Source organism: Mus pahari, chromosome 7 (genome assembly GCF_900095145.1).
Source record: "Mus pahari chromosome 7, PAHARI_EIJ_v1.1, whole genome shotgun sequence".
In the NCBI taxonomy this organism is placed as follows: domain Eukaryota; kingdom Metazoa; phylum Chordata; class Mammalia; order Rodentia; family Muridae; genus Mus; species Mus pahari.
Window position 1 is genome coordinate 42,387,105 of NC_034596.1, and position 10,334 is coordinate 42,397,438.

Consider the following 10,334-nt stretch of genomic DNA (forward strand, 5'->3'; position numbering starts at 1 on the left):
CAGGGTTTCTCTGTGTAGCCTTGGCTGTCCTGGAACTCACTTTGTAGACCAGGCTGGCCTCGAACTCACAAATCCACCTGCCTCTGCCTCCCGAGTGCTGGGATTAAAGGCGTGCGCCATCACGCCCGGCTTGGTGGCTCATGTTTTAATTATGGCAGACGAAGAACACCAAGAAATAATCTTTAGCAAATTACAATCTTCCACTGTTCACAAATGCAAGCAGCCTTGCAGTGTTTGCCTGCTTTGTATTTGCAGCATTTCGTCCTTTTTATTTAGCATGAAATTGCTATGGTAGGATGGAGAGAAGTAAAAGAATAGCACACTTACCTTCAGTGCCTGTTAAATGTCAAGCACCTTGCTAGGCAATGTGTGTACTACTTCTATTTCATGCTCTTACCAGCCTGTGAGACACCACTTTTCTTCCCAAAGATCACACAGCTGTAGAAGAGGTCTATTGCATGAACTCAACTGTGTCTGACTCCAAAGTATAAATTCCTTCTCCCTTTAAGTTGTTCATTATGAAATCTAAGCTACATAAAGTAAAAGCATAATGTTCAAAATAGATAGTGGGCCTACATGTCTGTGTAGTTGTGAAAGGATAGTCCTTCAGAATGAAAGCTTGCTGTGTCTAAAGGCCAATGACATCTTGGTCCAAAGGCTATCCAAGACAAGACAGGACCAGGTAGGTATGCATAAGTGGCTTTGGAGGATCCTTGTTTTGTAGTGACTTGTATGTGAGAGCTTCTATGATATAGTGGATGGATATCTATCAACTATATCCTATAGTGATATAGGCCACAGAGAGAAGGTGGCTGCTTTTTGAGGACTGGAATTTGTACCAAGACTATGGTAGGTAGAGGTTGTGTCAAGTTGCATGTGGTTTCTGCTCTGAAAACACATTTGCTGCATCATTCCGGTGATGGCAAATCCCAGAGGAGGAATCATGCCTGCAGACCAAGGAAGAGAGTCCATAGGTACAGAAAGTAGGTCGTGCAGTAAGGGGACACTTGATTCATGCAGACATGCTTAAAGCTGACCCTGGGAGAGAGTCAGTCACCAAGGTATTTGCTGTGCAAGCTTGAGTTGCTGAGGTCAGTCTCTACAGACCACATCCAAAGGCTGGACATGGGGGCACCTACAGTGATAATCCCAGTGCTGGAGAGGTGAAGACTGGGGGATCTTGGAGGATCTCTGGCTGGCCAGTTTGCCTAATCAGCAAGCCCCAAGCTAGAGGAAAACGAAGGCTCAAAAAACAAGGTGAATGGTGTAAGTGGAAAAATGAAAGAATGACACCCAACATGTCCTGAAGCCCCCCGCATGTGCACACACATGAACACACACACACACACACACACACACACACACACACAGAGAGAGAGAGAGAGAGAGAGAGAGAGAGAGAGAGAGAGAGAGAGAGAGAGAATACAAAGTTTTGAAAATCTTGTTCCTTACCTTTTTTCCTTCTCTCTGCTGTTCTCATTTCCTATCTTCATATTAATTACTGAATGTGACCCATTGGCTTTTCTAACAGTGCCTTCTGGGAGTGAACATTCAGCATCATCATAAGCAACAGAATTGTGCTCTGGAGGAAATGTAGCTCAGTGGTCAGCACATTAAGCCACGGAAGTGAGGCCAAGGTTCTTCACTATGGCAAGAAGAACAAAGCAGAAAAACCTGAGAATTAGAGAAGATGGAAAGACAGACTAGAAGGGCCAGGAGTCCTCGCAGAAGTGGATCCATGTAAAACAAAGTGAGGGGGCATTTCTGGAAGCTATGTGACCTGCCTGTTCCTGTCCAAGTTGTGACACAAGAGTCAATGACCAGGCTTCCCAAGACTTTCTACCTGTGTTCTGAGGGATGTGTGAAAATTCCCCCTTCTTTCAGCCTCAGCTCATCTCAGGGGAATAAATATTGACATATATATTGATTATGGGCTAGTTATTCAACCTTTTTGTGCCATAGTTTATTCATCAATAAAATGAGAACAATTGGGCTGGTGAGATGGCTCAGTGGGTAAGAGCACCCGACTGCTCTTCCAAAGGTCAAGAGTTTGAATCCCAGCAACCACATGGTGGCTCACAACCATCCATAACAAGATCTGACGCTCTCTTCTGGAGTGTCTGAAGACAGCTACAGTGTACTTACATATAATAAATAAAGAAATCTTAAAAAAAAAAAAAACGAGAACAATTTAGTACCTAGCTCAGCATCTATGTAGGGATTATTTTATTTGCTAAGCCTACTTCTTCTACTCAAACTTTTAATGTTCTAAAACTATCTATTAAAGAAACCTGACTAGCTACCATGACTCATGAGGGTTGGGAAGATAAAGGGTGGATGTAGACTGGTGTGTGGCTTTAGCTGTGTTATTTAACTCCCTAGATTTTACTTTCCTTGTGAGAGAATGAAGTGTTAGACCCTCTCTCTCAAAAGTCTGCCGAGTCCTCAATTGTTTGACTATATTAACGTTCTTAATACAGAAAGCACACGGCTTGGTCCAAGGGACTAACTTGGCTGGTGGAGCCCATCAAGTACAGGGCTCTGGGTTAGCACATCAGCACCACATGAACTAGGTAGGCGTGGAGGCATAGCTCTCAACCCGATGGATTACACTGGGATCAGGAGAAACTCGAGATCATTCGCCTAGATAGCTAGTTGGGAGGTCAGCTTGAAATTTGTGTTCCTGTGGAATGAGAAAAGTAACACAGAAGGGAGGGAGAAGAGGAACACTGGAAAAGGAAAGAAAAGAAGGAAATGGCACAGCTGGGGCTGGAGAGATATTAACAACATAAAACCTTAGTACGTTTTTGCACAAATATTGAGATTCAGTTTTAAATGCTTATGAGAATCATAAAAATGAACGGGCAAATCTGAATGCTCACTTTCCCTGAAATGCTGTGAATCTCCATCTACTTCTGTTACTCTAACTGGGCCACTCAGAGGCAGATTCCAAGGTGGGTTGGCACAGGAGAACCTCAGGCCTGGGCTTCATGGACCTTCTTGCCAAAGACCAGCTTTGACATCACAGGGTAAACTGAGGCAGGGCATAGAGTCTGGGATTGACCATTGACCGAGGCCAGGGAAATGCTCTCTGCTCTGGGGGGGGGGTGCAGTTGGGGGAGGTAGTGGTCAGCAGAAAAACTTCTTGGGCATCATCAAAAAATTTTTTGTGGCTGGAGAAAAAAATGAAAGAATAGAAAGGAAGGAAATATCATACATACACACACACACACACACACACACACACACACACACACTGGGTGGATGAAACAAGCTCCAACTTTCCACATACATAGATACACACGTACACATTCACACACTGGATGAATAGAGCAAAGCTCCAACCACTCTACTTACATACACATACATACATTTGATAGATGATGCAAAGATCCAAGCAGGCTTCAACAACTTTTATTTTTAATCCCACAGTTTATATATTCCAGCAAAATCTTTCAAATAGTATCGAAATAATAATATGATTACATCCTATTTTTCCTCTGCTGAATTATTACAATGAGTATACATAAGAAAAAACATGTTCCCCAGTACCCTCCCACCAATAAACATTTTACATATTACAAGTGAAAAAACCAAAACATTCCCAAGAACTCACATACATTTATAACTAAGCAACTTGTTACAGAATAACAAGCAAGCAAGGCAATTTTCTCACCAGGTTCTCTTACTGGCAGGCTACAATTTGTGGTTATAAAGAAAGGATCGATTATTTTATTATTTACCGTAAAAAGTAATTTTATAAAAATCTTAAAAGAATCACAAATCTAAACTTTCATATAAAAAACAATTTGTCATTTTTACATTAAATCCTCAGCGTGCATATCTACTGATTAAATTTTTTAAAATCATATCAGGAAGCCAATGGCAAAACGGGTACAAGAAATTAGTCATCACCTTGATCCTCAGCTCAGATTTAGCAAGAGAGGCATATCAGCAAGTGCCAGTAAGCTTGCCGTTGTTCTGACTCTCAACCTTAAACAAACAAACAAACAAACAAACAAACATCTTAACTATTAAGATTGTGCCTCTCTGAACTTCAAATTGCTCCCTAAGATTTCCTACTTCAGAGTCATTGACAAAAACATCTTAACCTAACTTTATTAACAATCTTCATCTCCAAATTCTTTCTAAGGGTGGTAGTCATGGCTAAGAATCTACATTTCTAAATTCTTTCCAAGAGTGGTTATCGAATCATTAATCTGCTCCAACTGCCATGCTTGAAAAAGCGATCAATCACTATTGTCGTCAGTACTGCCCAGTGAGGGGCTGGAAAAAGCCCCCTTAGAGTTTTCACACAACTCATAGAAGAGGAAGGATGTGATACGAAGGCAAAACTCAACGATGGCATGAAGTCCTCAGACACGGGGTCCTCCGGGCTCTGCCTCTCTGAGGAGTGAATACCCATCATGATGGCGCTACCATCTTGTGTGGACTGCACTCCACGAGTTCTAAAGCTGATTTGCTGCTCTTCTTTCATGGCCCCCAAAGCCTTCTTATCCTCTGTCACAGGGAAGAATTGGAAAAGTTAGTTGCTAAAGATCCTCAACAGCTAATTCGTGGCGGTTCTCCCAGGTAGCTGTCATCCTTGCTGTCTTCCACATCCTCCCTGTGTGAGCGGTCTATGCAGGCAGGCTCCACCCACTGTCCTTCCAGGGCTTTGGCAGCCTGAGTAGGCTCTACTGGGACCTTAGCTTCATTCAGGCCCAGCAAATTCTGTAAAATGATTTGACTAGCTGTGTCAGGTCTTCTGAGCTGAGCAATCTTCCATACAACCTGTCAGGACTTGTAAACTTCCTCATGCCCAGTAAAGTCTTCCTCGCACCCAGGAAATCACCTTGAGTCTGGGCAAACCCTCTTAGCTACCTTCCCCAAGAGCTGAATTTTGGAGGGAAATATAGAAAAGGCCACAGCTAGCCTCTGACTGTTCTGAAACGGAGAAATACTTTCACGAAGAGGCGGAAGTGTGACACTGACATCTCTTACTGACTCTTTAGTTCCACTGAAGGTCATAAGGTGAATCTTTGCAACAATGTAAATTTCAAATGGAGTCTCCCATTCTTAAAAAGATTCTGTGAAGAAAGAGGCTGAGCTTGGATCCCTAGAGCTGAGGTCAGAAGCTTGCTTGCTCCATATACTTGCTCTGTTGCTAAGAAAAAGAGAATAAGTTGGAACAAGAGAATAAAAGGGAAAGAGTCATTTAAGAATTTTAGAAGCATTTGAGTGGCTTTAGTGTTGTCCACGCGTATCTGTCTAGACAATCTGATTTGAGTAAATGAGTGCATAGGATTTTTCTGGAAACTCAGAACAACTCTTTTCTTTTTGGAAAGAAGCTAATTGTTTTAAAATGACTACATTCAAATTCCATGGTTGATCTTGTCATAGACTGACTATACTCAGAAACCATAGTTGTCCCTGTGAATCGCTGACTGCACTCAGAGGCCAGGGCTAAGCCCATAGCAGACTGACCATGTTCAGAGGCCATGATTAACCCTGTGACAGACTGAGTATACTCAGAGGCCAGGGAAGATCCCTTGACAGATCTACCTCTTTGTTCAGTCAACAATTCTTTTTTTTTTTTTCTTAAAAATCTCTCCCATCTAACAACACTCCCTCCTCAATCCAATCTTAGCAATTAAGTTGTTAGGCCACTGTAGCATGGAGATAGATTCCCTGGGACAGAGTGAAGACTGAAAGGGGACTGGGACTATGATAACCTATTTGTGATGATACAACACCAATTTTTGCAATCCCAACTATTACTTCAAATTTCATTATAAAGCTGGAGGAATATGTGTCAACTTGGGGTAAAAATCCCTGAAAATACATATTAGAGAAGTCACATATTTAAAAGGTGTAAAATGAACTTCACGTATCATGTATGCAATTGTGTGTGTTCCTGTGTGTACAAGTACACATTTATATGCAAGTATGTGTCTGTCTGTCTGTCTGTCTGTCTGTCTGTGTGTAACCATAAGAGAGTAAATATGGGTTATTTGGGTTGGTGTCTAACATATAAAAATCCATCAACATAATTCACCATATAATCAAACTGAAAGAAAAATAATCACGTGATCATCTCATTGGATGCTGAAAAACCCCTTGACAAAATCCAAAGCCCCTTCATGTTAAAAGTCCTAGAGAGATCAGGGGTACAAGGAACATACCTAAACATAATAAAAGCGATATATAACAAGCCATTAAACTAAGTGGGGAGAAACTTAAAACGATTGTATTAAAAGCAGGAACAAGACAAGGCTACCCACACTTTCCCTACCTATTCAGTATAGTACTTGAAGTCAAAGGAAGACAAACTGGAAAGGAAGAACTCAAAATATTGCTCTTTGAAGATGATAAGATAGTATACATAAGGGACACCAAAAATTCTACCAGAGAACTTCTATAGCTGATAAATACCTTTAGCAAATTGGCTGAATACAAACTTGACTCAAAGAAATCAGTAGACCTCCTTTATACAAATGATAAATGGGTTGAGAAAGAAATTAGGGAAGCAACATTCTTTACAATAGCTACTAATAATATAAAATACCTTAGTGTAACTCTAACTAAGCAAAGGAAAGATTTGTATGGCAGTACTTCAAGTTCCTGAAGAAAGAAATTGAGGAAGATATCAGAAGATGGAAAGATGTCCCATGCTTACAAAAAGCAATCTACAGGTTCAATATAATCACCACCAAAATTTCAACACAATTTTTATAGGCTTTGAAAGAGCAATTCCCATATATATATGGAAAAACAAAAAACTCAGGAGAGCCAAAACAATTCTGAACAATAGAACATCTGGAGAAATCACCATTCCTGACCTCAAGCTCTACTACAGACCAATAGTGATAAAAACTGCATGGTACTGGCACAGAAACAAACACATGGATACAAATGTAATTGATTGAAGACCTAGAAATAAACCCACACATCTATGGACACTTGATTTTTTATAAAGAAGCCAGAACCATACAAAGAAGAAGAAGAAGAAGAAGAAGAAGAAGAAGAAGAAGAAGAAGAAGAAGAAGAAGAAGAAGAAGAAGAAGAAGAAGAAAGAAGAAGAAGAAAACATCTTCAATAAATGGTGCTAATCTAACTGGATGTATACATGTAAAAGAATAAATAGATCCATATTTATCAACCTGCACAAAACTCAACTCCAAGTGGATTAAGGACCTCAATGTAAAACCAGATACACTGAATCTAATGGAAGAGATTAGTGGGAAAGAGCCTCGAACTCATCGGCACAGGGGAAAATTTTCTGAACAGAGCACCAGTAGCCCAGGCTCTAAGATCATCAATTGATAAATGAGACCTTATGAAGAGAAAAGTTTCTGTAAGGCAAAGGACAAGCGTCAATTGGACAAAAGGGCAGCCTACAAGTTGGCAAAGGCTGCTTACCAACCCTACATCTGATAGAAGGCTAATATCCAATATTTGCAAAGAACTCAAGAAGACACTGTCCCTTTTAAAACTTGATTTACCTAGGAACTGCTCAGCTGTTTTTAAGGGAGGCAACTTCAGAGATGTAAAAGTTAAACTCTCTACTCCATTGTGGACAAGATTTACCTTTGACTGCAGAAGAAAATGATGGGTTTTCGAATAAGATTCCACACACTGATACTTTTCATGTGTGTTTTTCTCTCTTGAAGATGACACAGTGTCCTCCTAACGTACTAATATCTTTGCTCAGTCCTCTATTTCTTTCCTTTTCGTAACCCCAACCTTAATCACAACCCTAAGCCTAATGACAACCCCAACCCAAATCAAAACTCTAAGTCTAAACACAACCCTAAGTCTAATCACAAACCTAAGCCTAATGTTCTTGGGCAGTTCTAGAAAAAAATCAATCAATCAATCAATCAATCAATCAATCAATCAATCAATCATATGCACTCTGCTTTCTTGGAAAATCTCTCTTACAGTACATCACAGTGAGGTGCACTGGTATAAAAAGTTCTTGTGCTTGTGAAGATATTGTTTATTTCTCTGTGTTTTTAATGTAGTTGCTTTATGTAGAAATGCACACGCAGATTTTCTGATGCAAGCAACTTGAGAATTATAGAAGTAAAACTGTCCACTTAGTCGTAAACAGGATTTAGTTTTGATGCATTAAAATAAAATGAATTTTGCAAATATGCTAACGTGTGATGCTCTCGACGCTAGAGCCCGACATTTTGCCTAGACGTCGATGCCAGCCTTTGTGCCCATATATTTTACCTACATTTTTCTCCGAGATATTTTTCCTGACCTTTTTAGCTCGGATTTTTTACCAAGATTTTTTTTTTTAACCCCAATTTTTCCTTGTTTCCAAACTTTTCAAGTAGCCTTTGTACGTGCACATTTCAGCTTAATTATTTTTCTTCTAGATTTTTGTCTCGGCCTTTGACCTAGGGTTTTCCTCCAATATTTTTCAGAAGGATTATTCCAGAGTGTTATACTCAGGCATTTCTCCTGTCCCACGATCCCTTGTTTTGTGCCTATATTTTTCACTTGAAGTTTTCTCTTTGATGTTTTTTTTTGTTTTGTTTTTTTTCACATTCTTGGGGCCCAGTCTCTTCACCTGGGCTTTGTTCCTTGACTTTATGCCTAGGCTTTGCTTCCAGCTTTTATGGCCAGATATCAGTTTTCCCCTGGATTTGTGGCTTGGCCCTTTAGAGCAGTCTTTCATAAGGCAGTTTGGCCAGGATCCTTCTGCTGGCCTTTGTGCCTTGTTGTTTGGCTACCAGCTTTGCCCCCAGGGGTTCCCCCCCCATCTCTTTTTTTCTCTCTCTCCCCTCCCCTCCCCCTCCCCTCTTCCCCTCCCCCTCTCCTCTCCCCCTTTCCTCTCCCCCTCCCCTCCCCCCTCTCTCTATCTCTCTCGAGCGCCCCTTAACCAAGATTGTAGCTAGGCCTTTATGCCTAGGGTTTTCACCAGTCATTTTTCATCTGTATATTTTTGCATTAAGTAGTAGTTTCATCAGTACTTTTCACCAGGTCTTCATGTTGGACTTCTTGCCAACACTTTGGTCCTGGTTATTGTGTCTATATGTTTAACCTTTATTTTTTCTGCTGAATATACGTTCATAAATACATTCACAAACACTAAGTGAAAGGCTATGGGAGAAGTCCAGTCAAAGAGGGCTGGTGAAAAATCCTGTTAAAACCGAAGGTCAAAAATACTGGCCAAAAATCCAGGCGAAAATCTGGGTCAAGAAAGTAGGCACAACAGTTGTGATCAAAGTCAAGTCAAAGAAGCCAGCACAGAGGCCATAGGAAAGATGCTGGGCTGGGGCAGGGTGGAGGATGGGGTGGGCGGGGGTGAAAGTCAAAACAAAAATACAGCAGAAAAATTCAGGCAAAAATATAGGTACAGTGTTTGAAACAAAATGTTTGCAAAAAGTCTGGCAGAAAACCAAATTTAAAAATCCTCGGTAAAACCTCTGGATGAGAAGCCAGGGATAAAGTGTTAGAATAAAAAAATTCAGGCAAAATATCTGGCCCACAAATACAGGCAGGAAAGCCAGAGCTTTTGAAGAGTTATGTCACAGAGGATTGGTGGAAAATTGTGCTGAAAATGCAGAGCACACATGCTAGGCATGAACGCCGGGCCAAAATCCAAGAAAAAAAATTCTGGGCAAAATATATGGGAACAAAAATGTGGAGGAAATTCTACTAAAAAAAAAAAAAAAAAAAAAAAAAATGGGCAGAAAGGCAGGGAGACAAATCCTGGTTAAAAAGCCAGCTTAAATATTGGACAAAAGCCCAGGCCAGAAATCCAGGAGAAAAATTCAGGCCAAATATATGTGCACAAAAGCCAAGAGGAAATGTTGGCAGGAGGTATGGGACAACAACTGGTGGAAAATCCCGCTATAAGTTCTGAAGTGAAAAATGGTGAGGGAAACGTTTGGGCAAAGTCCAAAAGGAAGAATCTAGGTGAAAATCTGAGGAAAAAAAATGATTGAAATGACGGCTGGGAGAAAGTCTGAGCAAAGGGGACAGCTGGGAAAACCAGGTGACAATGCTGGGCAGGAAGATCAGATCAAAAAGCCAGAAGAAATTTCATGCAGAAAACATGGATCCAAATTCTGAGAGTAAAAGCTAGGTGAATATGGTATACACAAAAGAGGGGTGATAAATCCCTGTACTGCTGAGTGAAAAGGATGGGCAAAAAGCTGGGACAAAAATCCTGGGAAAAAATCCAACATGACCAGCAAGATTCTGCTGAAGGGACCCTGATATTGCGGCCTCTTGTGAGGCTATGCCAGAGCCTGGCAAACACCAACTATTGGATGAAATACAGGGTCCCCAATGGAGGAGCTAGAGAAAGTACC